The sequence below is a fragment of the Python bivittatus genome, unplaced genomic scaffold (genome assembly GCF_059951505.1).
Source record: "Python bivittatus isolate LINGU-HERP-01145 unplaced genomic scaffold, Pbiv_v1 ctg000700_np1212, whole genome shotgun sequence".
Taxonomy (NCBI): Eukaryota; Metazoa; Chordata; class Lepidosauria; order Squamata; family Pythonidae; genus Python; species Python bivittatus.
This window is the reverse complement of record NW_028277098.1, coordinates 33242294-33267634: the sequence shown is the minus strand read 5'-3', so window position 1 is coordinate 33267634 and position 25341 is coordinate 33242294. Positions and strand designations below refer to the sequence as shown.

Genomic DNA, 25341 nt, shown 5'->3' with positions numbered 1-25341 from the left:
TAGTATTATTATTACAGCGTATACCAGGTTGAGAAAGAATATAGATGAATTTATTTTTAAAATATGAAACTGTTTTCTGTTAAGCTTTGAGTAAATTAATGTTTCTTTTAGAAAATATGCCTTATTTTTAAAAAGGAACTGAGCATAGTACTAATCATTTAAATAAAATACCTTAATTTGTATCTACATTGAACCAACTGCCATGGCTTGTTCATTAGAGGAGGGTTTTTTGCAATTCTAGCTTATACAGTTTATGAATCTTATTTTAATTGGAACCACTGATCACTTTAAACATGCAAATGCTTCTGAATGGAGCAAACATGCATTTGTTCTTGTGAATCTATGTTTTTATTTTAATGAAAAAGAATAAAAAAGTGAGGAAAAGAAAGAGGAAATGGAAAATTGGCTTTTCATAAATTCTTTTTTGTTTCCAAAAAACAAAGAAGGAACAGCTAGACCTGATTAATTTTTACCAAAACGGAATGAATAGTGAAAAGACAATACCTAAGCCAGTTTAGAACTGGATGCAAGTCATGGTTTTAACTTTGACTTGCTTGCATTGGACATTTGAGAGGCTACTGGATGCAAGCCTCTCCTGCTCATATTTATGCATCAACAAGAAATAGGAAATATATCAACCTAAAATAGGCCAATAGAAGATATAGATTTATATAAAATATGCATATGCTGATCTATATAGAGAGATGAGATTTGTCTATATTTTAAATACATATATTATCATTCTATAGCAATTAAAATTGCCACCAGGTGATCTCTTGGCCTACTTAAGCTGTATTCACATGACATACTCAACAATAATCTAGCCAATGCATTTTAATTTAGCATGCTGTGTGAACATAGCTAATATGGTAAATTTATATTTCAGTGTGAAGCAAGAAACCTAGGTTAGTTAGTCAGAAAACCATGAGCAACTATGATGTGTGAATGCAGCCTTGGTCTTCTGTGTTGGTACTGACTACTGATGAACAACTGTAAAGGCTCTTTTCTGCCTTCTAAAGCTCTTTATTCTTAAATTTGCTTTGGAAAAGTAGAGAAAGCATAATCAAAACAGAATTACTGGGATTTCCAAGGTATGACTTCCATTTGTACACTACAGCTCCTGGCATTTATTATATACAGTAATATAGAGGAAAGGAGGTCTTCTCTCCAGTGGTGTGTGTATCCCCTGTCCCAGGCAGGGATCAAAAAAGACAAGATAGTTGAAGATCATAATGCAAGCCTTGTCCCTTGTATATACTATATGTGAACAATATAAAGAATAGAATAAATAATCAGAAATTGAAGCTAGAAATCAAGCAAAACAGGTGCGTGCTAAGCTTCCAACTTCACTGAGATTTCTCACCTGAGATACAAATGACCAGGCTCAATCCAGAGACCATGGGTAGCCAAGAAAGCAAACAAATGGATCATAGAACAAATCAATCCAGAGTTCTCACTTAAGGCACAAAAGACCAGACCCAAGTAATCATATTTTACACATTATATGAAGACCCAGCTCCCTTGAGAAGTCCCTAATGCTGAGAGAGGTGGAAGAAAAGAGAAGAAGAGGATAACCAGCAAGCAGCAAGGTGGCTGGATTCAATTACAACAGCAATGGATGCACTTTCGGAAGACCTGAAATGCCAGGTTGGGGACAGATCATCCTGGAAAAGGTCTATCTATCTGGTCAATACTGACTTGATGGCACATAAGCAATCAAAGCTTTCAATAGAATCTACACCTCTATTAATGTTTGAAAATGCTCACAAATTCCCTAAAATGCACAAAACAGGGCAAATCTTCCAACCCTGTGACTTCAGTCATGTCATCGTGTTACAATTATGCCTTTCCATTGCTCTTGACTTCTAAATTAAATAATTTTAAAAAATATATCACCCCTAGCCATTAAAAATTTGCTCGCCTTGGGCACTAATAGATTTCTGTTCTTCACGTCTGTCATTTCAGTATGAATTATTCATTTCTAGTTAAAGGTGATTCATCACTGGAAAAAAGATTTCTCTGTTCCCTTTAATTACATAGAAAGAAAAAAAGTATAAAAAGAATCATTCCCTTTTAATCCTTTTCCAGTGATCAAGAACTTTAAAGAAATATGATTTCATGGTCTGGATTATACTGCACAGCAGGCATCATATTTGGCCCCCATTACAAAACTGTCTTCTTCAGCACCATTGTAGTGCAATGCTAAAGTAAGAAGCTATCACTGAAGCAGGCAGTTATGAGCCAACTTACTCTCTTCACTCTGACTCAAAATGACCTATTAAAGAACAAAGAGTTCTGGCTGAATGCATCTGGTGAAGATATTGCCTTGAACAACCCTGAATGTTTGTTACCCTTTTCCTTTGTTAAACTACAAATGCTAAAAACAGCTATTTCTTTGTTAACAGCAAATGCTCAACATGGCTTTGCCCAAGTTGCTTGTTAATATGTTAAATATGGATCTGCCTTCATTAGATGCTTTTGGCTAGCACGTTTCTCTTATCACCAGGGCCCATGGGGTTAGGCAACTTCTGCCCATAATAAATTAAGAAAAGTTTCTTCCACTTTTTGTCCTTGAGACAAACCTCTTGCTCTCTTATTTTTATGTTTGCTTGCACACAGTTGTTTGCTCATATCTTAGATGTAACTAAAAAGTTATAAATAAAAGCCTAGATATTTGCAGCATTTGCAGCCTATTCCAGCATTCTGAACATGTCATGGTTTAGCTACTAAAAGTAATGTATTGTCGGGCTTAAAACAGACTCAAAGTGAAAAGCAGTTCTGTTAACCTAAACAGCTCACTGTTTGATAAGCTTCATGCTTCCCATTAAGAGGTGAAAGAAAAGGAGCTCTAATAAAAATTAGAGAAAGAGAAGGGGATACAATTTCCTATTGAGATCATTGAGTTTAAGGGTCATCAGGTCTAACACTGCAGCCTAACTTTACCACTCCTACCAAATTACTATTGCCAGCCATTAAGACTACAGGCTGTACAAGAAGAGAAACAAAACACAGAGGAAAAAGACAAAACTCTGAACTGCAATAAAATATAACCAATTACTTTTTGCAGAGCAATTTTTTCTCTCCAAGGACCATCAGTAGATACTTGAAAAATAGACAAGCATTTGTTTATTATTTCATCACAACTTTTATATGCTATTCAGTTAAAAAAAACAGTTCTAGACAGCTTAAAGTAAAACATTAAAACTATATAAGTATATTTTAAACATAAATCTACAATTTAAGAAGTCACAGAATAAAACCACAAGGAAACCAGCAAAAATTTTAAAAAGTAAGAGCAAACAATCTTGAAAAGCAATGATTAAAAGAGCTGAAAAAAATAAAAAAGTAGATGCCAGCCAGGTTTCCTGCAGAATGGTATTCCATAATTAGGGTGCGACCACTAAAAAGACTCTTTCTTTGTATAAAGAAGATAGTACAGTCACTTCCTACTACCCAGCATAAATGTATGAAATCATCAGCGGTACTATTGCTACTTCATCCTGTCTTCTCTGTAGGTACATCCATTCACAACATTTATCATGATTCTGGATTTTTTGATAATGAGCAATTTAAATGGTTCTAGATGCTAAACCACACATGATCAATTTACAGGAAAAGGACAGCAGAGAAAAGAACTATGTCAGGAAGCACAAGAAAGAAGTGGGCAGGAAATTGATGAAGACAAGAATTAATATTGAAATACTGTGCCAAGCCTTTCTACAGAAGTAATGAAGTGCTAGTTTGGCTCCATTCCAGATGACAGAATGACATGGCTACACCAGCACTGGACTGGAAAAATAATAGTGTCAGAAATAATAGTAATAATAGTAGTAATAATAGTAATAATAATAATACCCCAGACTTAACAATTGTTGATAAGAAAGACAAAAAAGTCTGGATTGTGGACATTGCAATACCTGGAGACAGCAGAATAGAAAAGAAAGAACTGGAGAAAAATCACAAAATATAAAGACCTGCAAATAGAAGTAGAACAACTATGGCAAAAGAAAGCAAAGATAGTACCAATAGTTATAGGCAACTTAGATGCAATCCCAAAACATCTGGAGCACCACTTGAGCAAAATCACCATCAGTCAATTGCAAAAGGCAGCTTTACTTGGAACAGTTTATATTCTGCAACGACACCTTTAACACCATCAAACCATAAAAAACAATATCTGCCTATCCCAGTTCCTTGGGAAGGACTCAATAGGTGGATAAAAATGCCAAATCTAGTCTAAACATATGGCTGACTGTGCAACCAACCATCATCATCATCATCATCATCATCATCATCATCATCATCATCATAATCCCCTCCAAAGGAACAGTATGTTGTCGTGGTGGAGGGGCCTGCATGCTCTAGTGATGCTAAAAATTATGCTGAATAGGTGCAACCATATCAGCCAGGTCTTAGCTGAAGAACTGGACTAAATCTGTTCCAGAAAAACCTATTTAATATGGTAAAAATATGCAATTTGAATTTCATGCTAGATTGACTGTCACCTGGATTAACAAGAGTCACACTGGATGCTATGGCTTCTGGGCATTCATCAAAAAATGGGTCAGCTCCCTCTGCTAAGCAACCAGGCATGGAGCTGACAGGCTATTGGAAGACAATCAAAAGCAAAAAACTTGGTTGAAGGAAGAAAATTGCTCAATTATGGAATGTTTCTAGCAATCGGAACCATTGAAACATGAATTTCAGAAGCGAATGTACCAGCTTTGGAAAGAAAGACATCCAGATTTAGAGGTTAATAAGATGAGACTCATGGACCAAAGGCATGTAATTTTGAAACATAAGTGTTTTACCACTGCTGAATTGGCAGCAATTGGAAAACAAGCAACTCAAAATTCAGGTTTATCCAGAATTACCAATAATAATACCAACTTGTAGAGTGAGCAATAAACAGTAGAAAGTAAAGAGATTATTGATGTCAATGAGAAACAACAAGGAGAAGAAATTGAAGTTGCTAAAGAACTGCAAGCACTACCAGTTAATGAAGAATTAGTAGGGAAAATTAAGGATCAAATAAAAGAAGCCAAAAAAATATGTTTGCCAAAACTGAATCAAATTAATAAGAAGACTTTGGCTAAAATAGTGAAGAATATTAATGAAGCCATCAAAATTATTCCAACTGAAACACTGACACAAATAAACCAGCTGATGTATGTCACAGCCTACGTACTGTAATTATTGAAGAACTGGGAGTTAAAATATGAAATAATGAAGTCATTAAGAAGGGAAAATCTAAATGGAAAATTTGCTTGGAATTGAAGATAAAGAAAATTTGCAAGAATAAGAAAATCAAAACTAATCTGTGCATGAAATACAATTTGGAGAATAAAGGAACTGCAGAGATTGTAGAACAATTGATACAAAGAATCGTGGCTATTGCAGAGAAGATTAAGTGATAACTGAATAATCCAATTCCAGCAGAATTTGCAGTTTAGAGCAAATCAGCACCAATTCTATAAAACCCTTGAAAATGGGAACAAATCAACCATAATGAAAAGCCTGACAAAGAAAAGGACCTAAAATTTTGGATAAGCTTGTGGGAAAACAACAGGAGTCACAACAGGAATGCAACATGGATCAAGCAAGTTGAAAATGTAGTGAAAGTATCCAACATGGAAGACATTAGGATAACTGAGGAAATGGTACAAAAGCAATCAAAGAAGATTAAAAATTGGCGTGTTCCTGGACCAGATGAATTCCATGGATTCTGGCTAAAATCACTGATTTTATTTTATTTTATTTTATTTCTACATTCAAGACTGGCAGACCAGATGAATAGAATTTTGGAAGCACCAGAAAATGAAGAATGGTTAACAACTGGAAGGACATTCCTAATTCAGGACAAGGAGAAGGGAAATGAGCCTGGAAACTACAGACCCATAACGTGTTTGCCAACAATATACAAGCTACTTACAGGCATAATTGCAAATCAAATCTATAGCTCTCTGAAAAGGAATGATTTACTCTCTACAGAACAAAAAGGGTACTGCAAAAACCAGTTATTGAATGACAAGTTGGTGTTGAAGAATTTGGAAAAAAGAAGAACAAATTTGTTTATGGCTTGGATAGACTATAAAAAGGCATTTGATTCTGTTACACGTAGCTGGATTAAGAAATATTTCAAAAATTTTGGAATCAGCAGAAACATTGAGCAATTTATGAATACTTCAATGAAGTTTTGGTGAACAAAGCTGATGGCTAATGGGGTAGAGTTAGGAGAAGTCAAAATCAAACGTGAAATTTCCAGGGTGACTTCTTATAACCTTTACTCTTTATATTATCAATGGTCCCATTGACAACAATTTTGAACAAGACAACCTGTGGGTATGAACTGGCTAAAAAAGGAGTAAAAAAATTGCATTTATTCTATGTGGATGACTATTTGGAAAAATGAAAGCTAAACTGGATTCCTTGCTAAAAAGCACAAAAGAATTTAGCAAAGACATTGGAATGCAATTTGGCATTGACAAGTGTACAACTACAGTCATAAAAGCAGGCAAAATTGTTGAAGATGATGGAATACAGCTTGACAATAAAGATGTGATAAAGGCAGTAACATCAGAAGAAGGCTACAAATATTTGAGAATTTTGGAAGCTTCCAATTTATTACAGAACCAAGTCAAAGAAAGTACTTCTACCAAATATATTAAAAGAGTTTGGGAAATTTTAAAATCAAAGCTAAATGGTGGAAATATCATTAAAGCAATCAATACCTGGGCAGTCCCTGTTATACACCATATAGCAGGAATAGTTGACTGAATCCAGATGGAACTGGATAACTTGGATCAGAAAACAAGAAAACTAATGACAATGTTCCATGTTCTACACCCAAAAAGTGATACTGATCGGCTGTATTTGCCAAGAGCTGAAGGGGACAGAGGACTCCTATGGGTGAAACAAGCTGTGGAGGAAAAAAAGCATGGCTTGAATGACTGTATCAAGAAAAGCGAAGAACCCTTATTGAAGCAAGTCAATCAAGGAAAGCTTTTGAAAACAACAAAGATGAAGGCTGACTATAGAAAAGAAACAAATGAAAACCAATTTGTTAATTGGAAGAACAAGCCAATGGTTGTTCTTGTGTCAATGCTTGAAGAATATAGAATGAAAAGCTGATAAAAACCCCACATGGAACTGGTTAAGATCAAGAGCGTTAAAGAAAGAAACTGAAGGCTTTATTTTAGTAGCTCAAGAATAAGCTTTGCCAACTAATTGCATGAAAACAAAAATTCAGCATACAACAAACAGTAAATGTCACCTCTGTAGTCAAAAGGATGAAACAATTGACCATTTGATTAGTGGCTGCAGCAAAATTTCACAAACTGACTATAAGCAGTGTCATGACTGAGTTGCCAAAAGTATTCATTGGAAACTTTGCCAGAGGTTTGGATTTGAGTGTAGCAAGAACGATTGAAACCATCAAGTTGAGAAGGTTTTGGAAAATGAGCATTTTAAAATCTTATGGGACTTTAATATCCAAACAGATAGGCATCTTGTTCATAATACACCTGATGTAACAATCATTGGAAAGAAGAGAGTCTGGTTCATTGATGTTGCTCTACTGGGTGATACTAGGATTGAGGAAAAGCAATTGAAAAACATTACAAAATACGGGACTTGCAGATTGAAGTTGAATGTTTATGGAAAAAGAAATCTATTGTTATACCAATTGTGATTGGAGCCCTTGGAGCAATACCTAAAGGACTCCCTTGATATTTGGAAATTTTGAATTTATCCTGAACACCCTAATTTTACAGAAATACCCTGCTTGGAACCGCCTATATTCTCAGACACTACCTTAATAATTTTTAGGTCCTTGATTAGGGCTTGAATTATTAAGTTTCCACCATTCTTAGACTGTGAATCTAATTGTAGATTACCCAAATACTAATAATAATATAGTAAAACTAATGTAGACTGATGACTGGTTTTTTTTTTTTTTTTTTAAGTCTACGTTCTCATTGCAGCCAACTTATAAAACCAGCATTGATTTAGAGCCAAGTTCAACATTTCTAATAAAATGTGATGAGAAAATTCCAGGTCAGCATTTTCTGATTTAATTTGATTGATTTTTCAAATTGAATTAAGAATGCAGTCCAAATGTATATTGAATCCCAAGTAATCCTGCCATCTTTTGCAGCAACTGTTATTGAGGGGCATCCCACTTCTGATGCCAGAACTAATACAATCTCAACCTATCCTAATAGGAGAGTTTAGTATCTGGGAAAGAGGTAGTATTATCAGATTTATGAACTGCCATGCTTCAGGGAATAATTTTCACAGGTGACTTGCTTGTACAGGCCTACAGTTCAGTGGCATCTTCTCTCATCAGTCTGCCCTGCCTTAAGTTGCCATCTCTTTGCCTAGTTGTGAAGATTATTAGGAAGTCTCAGAAGCTATGACATACTACATATTACTCTGTACTTATGTGAATGTGAATGTTAAAGGAAAGAGCTCCACTGCCTCCCTTGGGCTTTTAGGTGGATAACAGAGGTAAGAGTTTTATTTTGTCCAGCCTCCTGATGGCTTCTCCAGTGGGTTTATGTAGATCTGCAAAATCATGGGGGGACAAGACTGAATCTTGGAGTATCCTGTATAAGGATGGTTGAAAGGCCAAAAAACCAAACCAAACCAAACCAAACCAAACCAAACCAGAACAGAACAAACAAAACCTCCTTTAGCACCACTTTCTGAGACCATCACAACAAGAGGGATTGGAACTACCTTAAAATACTGCCATCCATATCTAATAATGACATGGTTAATGATATTAAAATGATACCGAGACTTCCAGGGAAAAATAAGGATGTAATCCCATATCCACTCCATTGCTTCTGTTCTGAAATGGTTACTGAAACCAGATAGGACGTAATTTAAACTATTGGTTTCTTCTAATTAGAAGATTTAGAATTGGATTTAGGTAGGCACCACTGGCTGAGACGCTTTGCTGTAAAATGGAAAATTGGACCCCGGGAGGTAATCGTCCTTGTTCATAGGGACAAAGCGTCTTATTTTTCAGAAGGCTTAAAAAACTTTCTGATGTTCCTGTTTATCAGTTCATCAAAACAAGGAATTCTCCAGCACTTGGCAGGCTACAATATATAGCTGCTGGCTATGTTCCATAAGAAGATCCTGCACAATTAATCGCTTTACAATGGTTCTATATAAACAGATTTTTATCATCATTCGTATCATACCATTTTCCTAACAGACATTAATGATATAGCAATACTAAATAATCAAGCCACTCTACTGTATATATATATATTGGCTTCAATATATAAAGTTTAGGATGTCCACAAAAAGATCTCCATCTCTCTGTCTCTCTGTGGCCCCCACAACCCATCCCACATAGTTCAGGAGCTCTTCCTGATCCAATAAAAAGGATATTTTTGAAGTTACAGGTGGTTGCAGCACCACTTGAAAGATTCATGGTACTGAGGCCAGATGTGATGTTAGAGGTTCCGCATGTAGAGGACTTTGAAGAGTAATGTGAGAAGGTTGAGGCAACAGTACATACACAAGCTTTTTGTTTTACAGGAACCAACAAGAGCTTTTTCTTCTACTCGCTGTTTTGGAATGCATTCTACGGTTGCAGGAGGGGAGGATAGATAGAAAATGTTCCTTCAGTCAACTACAAGGTACTATAAAATTAACTTATCTTAGGATCTAAGCTATTATCTTTTAATGCAATTCTTTGAATAATTCTATCAGTTCACCACAATTATCCCTGCATTACAAATGGGGAAATAGAACTAAGATATACAGTTATTGACTTTTCTGAGTCTCACACCCAGCCAGCCCAATGTGGCTGACAAAAAAAAAAAAAAGAGTTACTAAAATAATCAAGGGGCTGGGGACAGGGGATATATTAGGAGTCTGTTCAATTACATCTGGGAAAAGCATGGGAAAACTGAAAATAGCTCCCTCCCTCCCTCCCTTCCTTCCATCCTCCCTTGGAAAAGTATTCCCCACCCCCACCCCTTTTTTATGCAAAGCCTAGCATATTGCTTTATTGATGATTATCACCTTAGAAAGGTATTCCCCTTCTTTCTAATATAGGAAGGGAACCTCTATTTCAGTTTGGCCCTATACCATTGGTTCTCAACGGGGGCGGTACCGCCCCCCGGGGGGCGGTGGGAGGATGCTGAGGGGTGGTGAACTTGTTTTGGGCGGTAGGGGGGCGGTGGGCATGTTTTGGGCGGTAGAGGGGCGATGAGCATGTTTTGGCATTCGAACTTAATTTTAAAACTCCCAAAAAAATTTATTAAATCAATTATCCGGTTTACACCATTTGTACCAGCAATAAAACGAACTTACGCGACGGCTGCCCTCACGCACTTCTAAGAATGATGAGACGAATTTGTATTCTAGGTAGGATGACCTTGAAGAACTTGACACTACGATTCTTCTCCGATCCCAACCAGCACAGCGCATGTGTCAGCTGTTTTCCCGCACGATTAATCACAGCACGTGCGTCAGCTGTCTTCCTGCGCGATTAATCGCAGTGCGTGCGTTGAGCGTCCTTTCAATATGAATGTTTGATTTGACCCGTGTTTCTTGAGTTGCTTTTTGTTCGCTTCATTTCTGTTTTTTCCCCTCAGTTTCGATTTACTTTCATTATTTGGCCAGTCGGCTAGGTAAGTGTGCTTATTAGTTCTTTATCGTGGTCGTGAATTATTAATTTCGAGAAACTAATGAAACTTTGAAAGCCAGCTTCCAGAATGGTGATCGTCTCACAGAATTTTGGCTTCAAAGTAACATCAATCGCCTCTACCCAGGACTGTGGACTATCATCAAAAAAATTTTAATTGCCTTCCCTTCCTCCTACCTTGTCGAGCGAGGATTCAGTGCTGTGACTGATCTAATTACAAAAAAGAGAAGTCGACTCCAAATCATGGAAAGAGGGGAATTGCGCCTTCATCTTTCTAACAATACTGAACTGGTTCAGAAACTGGCTCTGAACCATCAAGCACAACCATCCCACTGACATAATCAAGCATGTTTCATTGATATTACTCTTTTAGCGTATTTTTTGCTGTTTTTTAAATTATGTAATTAAGAATAAAGAATTTTTAAACATTAAAAAAGCATTTGCAAAAAAAATAAAATTAATAAAATTAAAAATTAAAAAAATTAAAAAATGAGCATCAAAAAAATAAATAAACGTATTTACAGCATTTTGAAATAAACATATTTACATAAAAGACATTTAAGCATTTTTTTTGCATTAGTCATTTTAATTTTAATAAAAGGAATGCAATTACCTTCCAGGGCAAAAGTATCGAGTTAAATCGAACAAATTTGGTGTGTAAATCTACTGAAAAAAATGACTTAAAATTTTTGCCTTTTATAATTCAGTAACTCCCCCCCCCCATACCCTAAATTACAGGATTTTCACAAAGGGGGGCGTTGAAAAATTTTCCGCTCCTTAGGGGGGCGGCAGCTTCAAAAAGGTTGAGAATCATTGCCCTATACTGTATAGTAGAGCCAGAAAGAAGACAACAAGCTGGATCCAGAGTTGAGCTTAGAGAACTCAAAGAACTCAACTCAGTGGAGGAACAGGATAGGAAGTAAGTCTTTGAATTCATCCCAAGGGTGTTTGTTGGGGAGATCAAAATGGTCAAGATGGCATCCATCACAGCATGATTGAAGCCCTGACCCTGTTTTGATGAAAAGGGGAAGGGTTTTGATCATATGATTGTGGCCACCATCTTGAATTTTTTTACTCCCTCTGCAAATGCCTTTGATTCTTTCTTTTCTCTGTACCTCCAGAAAAGCCATTCAGAAAGGCTGAGACTCTGGAGTGGCATGAGAGAGAATGAATGAAAAATAGAGACTATTAATTGACCCCACAATGCCAGTTAGATTCCTTGCCTGCATCATACACCTTCTACTAAAACTTCTTCTCTCTCCCAACTGGAATATATTTTTTAAAAATATTTAAGTTGTGACAAAAGAAATTGGAAAGAAGTATTTGATTCATTTTAATTACCAAAGAAAATGACTATATTTATATATCCCTTTGACATATGTTAAAAAAAACCCAGAAGATAACAGTTAGTCAAGATTGCTATTAATATCTCTTAAGCCTGAATGAGAAGTAAAACTGACATACTGCAACCCCACTCTTCAATCTTCATTGTCACAATCAAATTCAAGAACTATGAAAAACATGACAATCAGATCCAGTTTTCAAAGTTCACATATTCCCAAATGGTCTGGCATGATAGCCTCAAATCATAAAAAACTAAATCACTAAACAAGCAGATAAAGATTCACTCTCACATTTCTACCATGGTGCAATCTCTAAGAAGCACACAGGAAATCTTGTGCAAGTTGCAACTGATAATAAATTAGAAAGAATGTTTTATTTACTACAACTATTTTTCAGTGAGATTCCATTGGTTCTCTCTTGACTTCTTTCAGATTTTTAGAGCAAGAATTTCCGTGACTCCATCGTGTATATCCATGTTTTAATACATCAGAGTTAAAACACTTCTTTGTTGTTAGGAGTAGAGTTCTTGGTTGTTACATTTTTCATTAATAATTAATTACAAATACAAGTTCACCATTATTTGTTGGTCAGACATTTCCCAACCTGGTGCCCTCCAAATGTGTTAGAATCATTAACTCCCAGAATACCCACCCAGCCAGCATTGCTAACCAGAAATCTAATATATAGACTCAGGATGAAGAAAGCTTATTTAAAGCAAATGCTTGATCAATTCTATTCATTTTAGAAATCTATACACTATTAATATGCAATTTAATGCCAGTTTCTAAAACCTTGTTGTCCAACGAGATGGGGGAAAAGTAACACTATGTGGCCATGTGAGATATCTGGAATGCTTCTGATCTATGTAAGGAACGTAGAGAAAATTCCTTCATAAACTTTTTCCATTTCAGGAACACAGATTTCATCTTAGTCATCCCATCCATATGATTAATGTGCTAGTTGCTAATGGACTGGGCACAAATGCAGTTCTACACAGGTTGTGTATCTGCATTTGAAGACATTATTTTGGAATAAATGAATATGATTCAGCAGGATTTTTGGAGAAGATTTCACATAATAATATATTTCACAGAATCCAAACTTGCGTGCTTTCTCCATATATATGATTGCATAATATCCAGATGGAGATTTTCAACTAAAGCAGAAGAAACACAAAAGAACTGGCATTTCCAAAAACAATGTGGGATGGGGTGACACACACCTTCAGCCATCATGTAACTAAGATATATGAACATTATGAAAATCCCTGTGGGCATCTTCCCATCTGGTATCTTTATAGAACTATTGTCACTATAGAAATAGCCCATCTGAAGAAAAGATGAGCGTCTGCTGAGTTTGTGGTCCAGGTTGAATGTAAATATCCAGTCATGCCAAACCATGAAGCAACACTGTAGCCTTTTATAGATCTTTCACTTACAAGATGGCTTAGGATATACAAAATTATAATGTATGAACAATTAATGAATCCAGTTACATTAATGGTTATATTAATCAAATAAATTTATATTACCTCCTCTCTTCACCTTATCAGTCTGCAGCTTCCATATGACTGTAAAGTTGCAATGTTAAGACCATTCTGGCAAGTTGTAACTGATGTTATTATTATAACTGATGATATTATAATCTTTTGAGTTTTATAGATTTTGTATGATATTTTTGAACTGGCCTTTGACAGATTCATCATGCTTATCTGTAACATGTTTCATTTGGGCTTAGCATGTTGTGTGAACCTAGCTGCTATTATTTGGAAAAACATGGCCTATGCCTTAGTTCATTATGTGAATTGTCTTTAATATTTTAAAAGTCACAGAAAGCCACATTATTTAGCTAAATCGGTTACCAAAAAATGTGCATACTTTCCAGATCTTCAGATCTCTTTATGAGCAAGGAGATTTGAGTTGAAGGGTAAAACTGATGGTGGATAAGTAATGAATGAGTCCTAAAATGGAATGTGGGAAAAATGAGGGAAAGGTAAACATAATCCCAGCTTTGCAAGAGATAAAATCCCATCCTTGAAGGAGCCTTCAGAGGCATGCCTAAATTCTGTAGTCTTTGTCATGCAAAAAACAAAACATAAAAATCTGCCACCTCCTTGCTAAGACAAGAAATTAAACAGAAGCTTGTCTATCTTTAATGCTTACTATAAGGTTTGAAGTGAGTAAGATAGGATCTCTGGTTCTCACACCAGAGCAATGGTATCTGCAGCAGGGATATCAACACACATACAAAAAGGGGGTTTGCATTGTGACACTCTGTCCACCATCTCGCTGATTTTGAGACAGATACACCGTGCAGGCACCAGAAATGCCATTTTGTAAACTAGGGACTGAAGGCAGAAATCTTCAAGTCTGGGAAACAAGCAGCTACATGGCCATTGACTCAAAAAGGTGAGAGGAATGGGCCAGAATTTAAGCTAGGGACTATCATATACAGAGTACAAGATTCCAGATTGCTGTTAGACAAAGAACTTCTTTGTATGTACGGTTTCCTAATTCTCTGATGTATATTTACTGGTCTAACCTTCTTGTGCCTGCTTGAGAAGGTGGAGTGGGTGCAGAGTTTAGCTGTAATACTTGTTATGAAGGCTTAACAACTATTGCTAAAATCTCCAAATGGTAGTGGAGTGAAAATTATAACATAGGAATGGCAACAACACAAGATCAGTTCACTAAATTTCAACTGGATAGAAATAGCCCCCTTGTAGCTCTATGACTCTGCCCATTGTACTGACTTGATTGAGAGTAATTCTATAGCAGGCCATAAAGGTACTGAAGAGACACACATATGACCATGACAAGGTAAAGAGCCATAGGAAGCTTGGCAACCATGTAAAGAAACTTTTTGGGGGGTGGCGTAGGGGGGGATGACAAATGAACATGGCATATGTTGGAAAAGTGAAGAATGTCATAAACATGTCATTAAAAGAAACAGGCAGAAAAAAGCAGCGGAACTAACTGCAAGCCCAAAGTGAACAAGTACAGAAGAGCAGTTTATGGTTTAAAAACAAGGAGTAAAACAACAAAATTACAGGGGAAACTATTAGATTCAATTTTCAGAAAATGTCTACAAAAAAAGAGAGTTGTCAACTTTTTTTCTTCTTGCCAAAGAAAACAAATTGGTAAGAAAAATGAGCAAATGTTTATAATAAATGGGTGAAAGAGCAGAACATTTGTGTTAATAAATAGGTAAAGCAAACAAAACTTTTAATATTAAAGGAGAAGAATAACAATTGTGGTGCCTTTGACTGGGTGCTTTCATACTGGGAAATTGGAAAGGAGGAATGGAAGTGTAAGACACATGCCAATCTACCCCTCCCACCACTGATTGGGAGCTATTCTGTTGGATACTAGAGAGGGGAGGTCTTTGGTATTCTGCCCTCAAGGTTTCATCCATCTAGCTGATGTGCAGTTGAAATTCTACCTAACAGTAAAATGCTGACTGAGTGCCTATCCTCCCAAGACAAACAATTTATTTGGACAAAGCTGTTTTTATCAGTTCTTCATATGTCTCCTTTTTTGTTATCTATCCATACTGAAAGTCCAACCAGCTTATTTCATTTTTTAGGATTCATAATGATAAAAACCAAACAACAAAGTTGCAGTAGAAAAAGCCTTTGCCTTGTTCTCTTCTGCCTTTTCTTTCTCTGTTGTTATCAATCATCTGTGTTGGGTGCTACCCCATCATCTTCCTGTAACAACCCAAGTGTGTGCTTCCCCAACTGGTTGCTGTCCAGATGAGTTGGATTGCAACTCCCTTCATCCACAGCCAGGATATCCATTAGGAATGAGATGATTTCACCATTTTAGTCTGTTAGAAAGGGAGTTTTGCTGCAACGGTTGTTTTTACATACTTTCTCCATCAATTCCTCAGTGCTTCCTCAAGCAGATCTCTGCACCTTCACAGAGTCAGCAGATGAACTAGGAACATAGGAATTAATAACAGTTCAAAGTGTATTTCTTTTAACTGTTTGAGATGGTTACTTCTTTATATTTTCAAATGTTGTTCTATTCCACACACACGGACTTTGCAAATTGTGGAGTCCTTGGGGTTCTCTGAGTTTGGTTGTTTTCTTGCAAACGTTTCGTTACCCAGCTAGGTAACATCTTCAGTGCTAGAATGGAATGGGGTTTGCTCTATGTTTATATACTATGGCATGACCTGTTAGCATTGGTAGGGGTGTGGGTTTTGTTTTGTTTTATTTTTTCCTCCTGGTAGATCCTTGATTAGGGTATTGTTTACTGCTTGATTGTATGTCTGGTGGTAAGCTTGGTGTTAATCTCTGCTTATCTGGGTGATGACTGCTGGTGAGGAAATGTTCTGGTCTTTTGTTTTCCCTTCTATTGTCTCTTTTGAATACTGTGTAGATGCTGTTTATCTCTATGTGCCTGTTGATGGCTGCCTTGTCTGAATACCAACCTTCCAAGAATTCCCTCACATTTTTGGATTTAGCTTGGTCTAAGATGCTGACAGTTTCCCAGTTGAAGCTATGGTTAAGTCTGTCCATGTGTTGTGAGATTAAGGAGTTTTCATCATGTCTTCTGACTGCTAGTTGGTGTTCGTGGATACACTCTGCTAGTCTTTTGCCTGTCTGTCCTACATAGTGGTTGTTACAGTCCTTACACTGTATGTTGTAGATGACTCCTGGTTTTTCTTCTTGGGCTACTGGGTCTTTTGGTTTGCTTAAGATGTTTTGGAGGGCTTTAGTTGGTTTGTGTACTACAGAGATGCCATGTGGTTGTAATAGTCTGTTTCTGAGATGTTTCTGATGTATGGCAGTGTTATCCTTTTCATAGCACGTGTTGGTTGTGTTGTAGTAGGTTGAGTGGTCAGGCGCTTTTTGATAAAGTTGCATGGGTATCCATTTTGTTGGAAGATGTTGTATAGGTGGTCTGTTTCCTTTTTCTGCTGTTCTGGGTTACTGCAATGCGTTTGTGCTCGTTTTAATAATGTTCTTGCATAGCTCCTCTTGTGGGAGGTTGGGTTGTTACTTTGGTAATGGAGTACTCGGTTAGTGTGGGTTGTCTTCCGATAGACTTGGGTTTCTAATTTGCTGTTGTTTCCTCTGCTGATGAGATGTCCAGGAAGGGTAGTGTGTTGTTGTTTTCCTCCTCTATGGTGAATTTTATTCCTTTGAAGATGTTGTTGATGGTTTCATGTATTTTCTCTAGTTGTTCCTTTTTTATTATAACAAAGGTGTCATCTACATACCGGATCCATACTTTAGGTTGTATGTGAGGAAGTGCTATAGCTTCTCGGCATTGCATTACAATCTCTGCTATGAGTCCTGACAGTGGTGATCCCATGGGTGTGCCTCTGATTTGTTGGTATATTTGTCCATCAAACTGAAAATAGGTGGTGAGGCAGAGGTTGATGAGGTCCATGATTCTGGGTTTTTCGATCTGGAAGTATTTGGTTAACTGGGGTGTGTTGTGTAGTACTGTTGATATGGATTCTTTCGCTAGTTCTGGGTTTATGGACATAAAGAGTACAGTGACATCAAATAAGACCATAATTTCATCTTCATCTATGTGTATGTCTTTGATTTTCTGGAGGCACTGTAGTGAGGAGTTGATAGAATATTCACTCTTCTCTGTGAGATGTCCAAACTTTTTTGTCAGTTCACTGTATAAATTTTGCAAATTTGCTTTGCAAATTTTCTCACTCTGTCATCTCTCCCCATCCAAAATGTGAAGAACTTTCTGTCCAAGGATGATATAATGGGAACACAGTAATTAAAAATATTAGCACTAAGCCTACAAGTTCATGTACCCAGATGGCCTGGCAACATGGAAGGTAATAGGATTGAAAGAAGAAAGACAGCTATCACTAAAATAAGTATAATATGTAGAACTAAGCTCTCCTTGGTGCTATTCTACTACGATAAACAATGGAGGAATTACATGGGAATGACACTTACTGCTTTCAGGGATATTAGAACATTATCTATAGATGATGACTATAACATGTTTACATTACTTAAGGTATTGATATGAGAATGCATTCATGGCACATCATTTTCCCCCTACCCTAGCTACAAGAAGCAAGAGAAGGTTAGGATTAAACACAAGTTGTAAGATAGAGAAAGAAGTTACAGATATGCTGTACTGCATGGGATTTCTTCTAACAAGCCAGTTTGATAAAGTTTCTACTTTTAAAGATAGGCTAGATATTATTTTAAATCAATGCATAGAAGAATAAATGGTAGAGCTATACTCCCAGATAAGAACAGGCAACAAGCCCAATCAGGGTACTGAGTTGGTTGAGGAAGACTGCAAAATACCAAATTATACTATTTATTTAATCAGAGTGAAATGAAATGACCTGGATTCAATTTGAAATGAAGGCAACTGCAGAGTAAAGCTGTATGACAATTCAGATTACAGTACTTTGATCATATGACAGAGACCAACAAATAATTCAAAAAGCCTGACATTTAGAAAAGAAAGGAAGAAATATACCAGTATTTAGGTCACCTGACATTGCACAGATAGATTTTTAGAACATAACTAGCCACATATTGGCAAGTCTAAAGTTCAAGTTGACAGAACAGATGGCCATGATGAATAGCAACATATTTTAGAATTCTTCCAGACAATAGATAGCCAAGCTTGATCTTATAACCACATCCATGCATGCGGTTATAAGATCAAGGTTTTAAAGTGGCCTTCCCTAATCTGGCATCAGATGTGTTGGGAGTATAATTTGCAAAATTCTCAGCCAATGTGACAAAAAATATGCTGACTGGGGAAATGGGGCTGTTCATAGAAATTATAGTTTCAAAGGCATCAGCTTGGGAAACCTCTTTTAAAGGAAAGCAAACAGCGACTTTTATTTTCTTCACATTACCCCCTGCTAGTTGCTGTTGAAGGCAGAAAAGTGTTACTCCACTCTCTTGGGATACACACCCCTACAATGTCAGCAAACTACATCTTCATATTCAGGGACTTCTGGAATAAGAATAATGCAAATACATTCTTTGAAATGATTTCCTAATGTAATCCTAATTTTACTTTGATAGAGGGCAAAGAACATTTCTTGGTAAAATGTTCTCCACCCATCCTTGAGTTGGCATAAAACTGTGCTAGAATAAAATTTGCTGTCCACATTGCCAATCACTCTTCTGCCTCTACTGCATCTATACAGGGCCTTTGTCCAGATTTGTGAGTGTGCTACTCGTTGTAGACACGGTGATAGGTTTTCTCCTGTGGCTTTGCTTAGGGCAACCAAACCTGGGCTGCAAAAATCTGGATGGCCTCTAGAGGGCAGCATAGCTATTAAAAATCCTTTTTTGTTGCCCTCTAGTGGTGGTTTAGATTTTTGCAGCCCAGATTTGGTAACAGGGAAACAGATAATAAACAACAAAAGTACAGTTCAACAGCCATCAATATTTTATGGATGCTGCAAGGAAGAAAAAGTTTGGTGTAGTGGTTAAGTGTCAGGCCCAGCCTAAGAACAATGGTGAAACAGTCCAGTTGAGTTAAGTTCCTTTATTTGCTTACACCATATAGACAGAATCTTGCCAGACTAAATCTATACAACTGCAACTAGTGGATATACCCTGGGAGATTCTATGGAGTGGCTACCCTGAACCTCTTTTGCTTCCCATGCTCCCCCTGCAGACTGTGTTGTCTTTTGTCTCCTTTCCCTTCCTGGAATGCACCCCCTCCTTCTTGATAGCCTTGCTTTCTGTTGTTATCCACCACACCACCCTCCCCTTCATAGATACATTCCATCACATCAAGGCACCAGGCTAGAAACCAGGAGACTATGAGTTCTAGTCCTACCTTAGGCACGAAGGCAACTGGGGAACCTTGGGCCAGTCATTCTCTCTCAGCCCTAGGAAAAAGGCAATGGCAAACTACTTCTGAAAAACCTTGCCAAGAAAACTGCAGGGACTAGCCCAGGCAGTTGCCAGGAGTCAAAAACTGACTTGAAGGTGCGTGTGCGTGCATGCGCGCGCACACACACACACACACACAGAGGGAAGAATATCAAAGATCCCTCATTATTTTCTAGACACTATAAAAAGGTAAAGCAGAGGCACAGAGTATTAAGACTAAGATACATTTTAGAATACTTTTCAGATCCTTTTAGGAACTAAGCCGCATATGAATTGCAGTAATGCAAGACAGAGAGAGAGATTTTAAAGAAAAATGCTAATATACCTCTTCTCCGTATAAAATAGCGGAGCTCTTCTCACCTGTTCCTTGTTAGGTACCTGGAAGTAGGGATCAAAAGGAAGGAAAGAGATAATAGTATGAAAGGAATTCAGAAAACAAAGCAGTAATGGAAAAGGCAAACTGTAGGATAAAAAGGCAGGCTAATTACCAGAAAGAAAGGACCCATACTCCCCACACAGCCCAAACACCTCTCTGATCATACCCACAGCAATTCAGCTGACCTCACTTCCTAGATAATATATGATTAGTGACTCATCTTGACTCATGACTCATATTATACATCTTGAAGTTGTGGTGGCAATTTAAGGAGGAAAATATTAATTTAAAGCCAATGTACCTAATGCAGACTTAAGGCTGGTTACACTAATGCACAAAAGGAGTCTGATGGCACCTTTTCATACTAACAACTCTTCTTAAAAGGGATATGTTTTGGGGAGCTAAAGCTCTCAGATGCAATGGAGTGGCTACACTGATGTAGGATTTAAATTGGGATGAAGTTGGGGTAGGGGAGAAAGGAGAGGAGATGAGGAAGAGAACAGTGGTTATGTAAGTTCAGGTTACAAATGAGACAGATTACAAATATCTTATCTTAACAATTGCAACAGGCAAAAAAATCGACTGTGTTTGTTGAGACCTTCAGAGATAGTATGACTTTTTTTTGATGTGAATCCAACAGTCTCTCACTTAATTATGCTGGCAATTTTTTTCTACCGTTATACATCTTTTCTGAGATCTATAAAGAAATGACCCGGAAGGTGGAATTGCTCTTACTTGTCCTTGTTAACATCCTGATGTCAAGTGTGTGTCCACTGATTCTTTTGTGCAGTTTGGCTTCTTTGTCCTGCATAGAATCCAGAGAGGCCTTGTTAGCAGATGATTGTTGGTCATTCCTGCTTCATCCCAAATTAAATCTTGCATCACTCCAGCCACTCCATTGCATTTGATGAAGGGAGCTGTAGCTCAAAGACGGTGATGCCTTTTAGTAAAAGGTGTTAATTTGAAAAAACATTACCAGATTCCCTCTGATTTTTGGCTACCATATACTAACATGACTGTCCTCTTATGTTATGAACAGGAGGTGAGAATAATCTGGCTTTAATGGGAAAGATTAGGGTTATTAAGGGATGCTATGTTAGAATACTTGTAGAAGCAAGGCCCTTGTTTACTAAGGCTTTTCCAAGCTAGCACCTTGTTATCAAAATGTTAGAAGGGACCTGAGAATGCAGAGTTAGGGTTATTTATAGTTTGGGAAATGGACTGCATTCCTAAGAGCTTCTGTCACAAAGAGGTGATAGATTGGAGATGAGATCAGAACGTTTTTGAAAAATGTATTCCATTGAGAAAAATATGACAGCAGTTAAGTTGTTTTCTATAAAAGGGAAAAGGAGCAAGACCGTGTGAAGAAGAATTGTAGAGTAAGTGGCTCAGCTGTGCTACATGGGTTTGCTCTTCCAAAAAGGCACTTAAAGGAAGTAGAAAAGGAGAGGAAGGGCCACCACTTCTTTACAGCTCTTTATAGAGCAGATGAGAATTGCAGAGTGTACAACAGGTGTCCGATTGTAAACCTCTTTGGAGAGGAATATTTAGGGAGGGGGCCAGAGAGAGTAGTGATGACAGGTTCTCTCTTCATTTTATCCCCCAACTCCAATCTTGTAATGTATTTTGGGCTGATAGAGTGACTAGCTCTAAGTCACCTAGTGAATTTACACCTATACCACAATTGTAACCCTCTCATATTTTGGCATTGCTACTTCTATCTTCTCCCTTTTCTGTGTGAAAATATCCTTCTCCTAAGGAAAAAAGAAAGATGGAAGAATTGTGTATTGTCTTTTGAATGATGGGATTATAATCTCTGTTGAGAAATCCTTTGAAATGCATCCCAGATTAGAGATTTACAATTTTAAAAGATCCAATACAAAGTAAAGAATGAGTTGCAGACTCCTTGGTCCCAACATTTTGGAGTTTTTTGTGGAAATCTTTGGCTATATCTAAATTTGCTGAGTGTGCCGAGCCTCAAGTTCACTTTCCCAAGCAAAATGGGATCTTTTGGAAGCCAAGAGACTGGGAATACACAACAGGAGAATGTTGCTCTCCTGGCATCAACAGTGGGCTGCTAGAAGCTTTTTCTCCAGTGCATCAGTTCTTAATTAAGGCAATCAAGGTTATTCTGTCTGATTTTAGTTACTGTATATTTCCAATGCATTGTTTGTTTCTTGATATTTGGGGTTGATTTATAGAACAGTTTTATATCACTTGACAAGCCCTTCAGCCTGTGTAACCCTTGCAGACAGTAAAAGATCACACTCTGAAACTATAAGATTTAATCATCAAAGTGCCAGTTCCTAACACAGATGCTTCATCCATCTCAGTGGTATGCATGCTGATCAGAAAGAAAGGAAAAAGCACATCAATAACTGTTATCCACAGAAAAAGAAGGCATTTTTTAACATTCTAAAGGATAAAATCCAATACAGGTAGTCCTCATTTAGCAACCACAGTTGGGACCAGGAACTTAGTTGTTAAGCGAAACAGTCACTAAGTAAAAGCACGACTGTGCTTATGATCTTACTTCAGCTTTCCTTTGCTTTGTGAGAATTGGCTATAAAGTATGTATGTATGTATTTATTTATTTACCACATTTATATGCTGCCCATCTCACCTGTATCTGAAAGACAGGAATTTAGGATAGGGTTTTTTTGGGGGGGAGGGGAGAATCAACACCTTCAATCAGTTCAAGTTCTCAGAAACAAAAACAGAATGTCATGGTGGTGGATTATCAATTACTAGTGATTGTCGATGGCATTATTATTGTTTAAAATTAAATCCTGTGTCCTTAAAAGAAGCAAGCTGTAGAGGGTGATTGAAAGATAGCTTCTATTATTACTGTTAAATTAAAGAATATTTGCTCCCCAAATCAATATAAATAATTTAGCCTTGGTAATGTATTTAGTTTTTCATCTACATCAGCCTTTCTCAACTGGGTTCTATGGAACAGGTTGCTAAGAGTTCTGTGAGAAATCGTGATTGAAAAAAAAAATTGTACCATGAGCTATACATATAATAATTTTGATGCAGGGGATCTCTGAGACCTGAAAATTATTTCAAGGGTACCTCCAGGATAAAAAGATTGAGAAAGGCTTATCTACGCTTTGAAAAGGAGCTGATAGTATAACGCAGAGATTGGAAGCTTATTGAAGAAAGATTGTACACATGGGAGTTGTTCCCTTGTTATTATATAGGAAGAGGGTGAGTTTATTTACAGCAGGGAGAAATCATCAGCCTCATCTTTAGGGATGGCAGGGAAGAAAAATTGTATTTTATGTGCAAATAGTCTACTTCTTTGAAATGAGAATTCTGGCAACAGACAAAATATGGGTTGCGGAAGAAGACAAAAGATGACTCTGATGTGAACAATTACTTGGCTTCAAGGCCACCAAGCACTATGCCACATACCTGTTAATTTACAAAGGTGGGAGGAAGAAGCTACAAGGTTAAACTTCTTGGCTGTAACCATTGTTTTAATTTCGTCATTGCAAACTCAGTGAAGGAATCAACTGCTGTGTATGGATTCAGTCTTATCTATAATCAAGATTCTAACCTAGTTGAGCCAGGTCTGTGAGTCTTCTGCCATGTCTAGCACAGGAGTATAACTAAGCTGTGAAGGGTCAGGAGATCAGAAGAAACAGTGCATGACTGCAACTTGCCACATCCCCAAGTCACTTATCTGAAAAAAAGTGGTGATATGCTATGGTTTTTCCCCCTCCTTCCCTGTTGTTGCGGCAAGACCGAGTCAGCAGAAAATGGAAAAAGTGATGCTTTACAGAACAAGAAGGATCAGCATAAGACTACTTAAAATTTGGGTAAGGGACAAGATGATGAATTATGTCATCAAGGGGAACACTGGGGTTGCCAGCGTTCTGCTGCTGCTCATAACTGCATACAAACAAAAGTGTACGGGTGCTTTGTATGCAGTGACTGTTGAATATGATTTAAAAGCCAAAGCACCAGAGGAATCTGAAATTAATCATTCTGAGAGAAAGATTCAAGGAAAGGCAGGAATCATTGGGGTGGGAGGACAAAAGTTAATTCTGTTATCTATCCAGAAGCAAGACGTATTGAATTTAATGACACTCTCTCCCTTTCAGGTAAGTATAGGACGACAGCAAAATCCTGGCCCCAGCCTAATTGTTGGAAGCTTCATGTTGTGTGCCAGTTGCACCCATTCCTGGATCATGAAGCTCTGCTCACAGTTACCATGTCCTGGTCACTCCCCAAATGGACTATTGTAATGCACTCTACATGGGGATGCCCTTGAAGAGCATCCGGAAGCTTCAACTGGTGCAAAATGCGGCAGCGTAGGCACTTATGTGTGCCCCTAGAACAGCACACATTCATCTCAGCCCCACGAGCTGCATTGGTTGCGGGTTCAAATCAAGGTGCTGGTTTTGACCTTTAAAGTCCTACATGGCATGGGACCAGGTGATCTGAGGGACCACCTCTCCCTGGTTACATCTACCTGTCCCATCAGGTCTAGCGGGGGTGGGGCATGTTGTGCGTCTTGTCTGCTAAAGACTTCCATCTGATGTGACCCAGATGGGCCTTTTCTGCCATGGCACCCGCCCTCGGGAACATCATTCCCCACCCCCAGGTGAGATTAGCCCAGGCCCTATTAGCTTTAGGAGATCCCTCAAAACTTGGTTCTTCCAACAGGTTTGGGGATCCCAGGGAAATAGGGAGCCCAAGAGATGGTTACACTGTGTGTAGGACGCTGGTCCATTCTCCCCCTGTCTTATTTATGTGTCTAAATTGTCTTTAATTGTTGTCTGATATTTCTTTTAACTGGTTGTTTTATCGTATGCCGCCCAGAATCATGTCTATGATATGGGTGGCTATATAAATATGATAAATGAGCAGTTAAATTTGAGGTGTTGAGACTTCCATCAATGGGGCTATTATTAGTCTAAATATTTAATTTGACCCATAGGTAGATCTTCCCCCCAACATTAGTGCTGGAAACTCCACTGAATCGAGAGGCGCCATTTAAGGGAACCCTCTCCCTATGGTTTTTCTAGTAGTAATGCATGGCTGTGAGAGCTGGACCATAATGAAGGCTGAGCACCAAAGAAT

The 25341-nt window shown here is 37.6% G+C and overlaps 1 protein-coding gene across 1 annotated transcript in view; it reads left to right on the top strand.

The window, feature by feature from the left end:
- Nucleotides 1-25341, top strand: part of AK5 (adenylate kinase 5) — a 150754-nt gene that overhangs the window by 4913 nt on the left and 120500 nt on the right. Inside the window, exon 2 of the mRNA XM_088128404.1 lies at nt 9556-9656. The gene's annotated coding sequence lies outside the window, so the exon portion shown is untranslated. The remainder of the gene's footprint in view (nt 1-9555; nt 9657-25341) is intronic.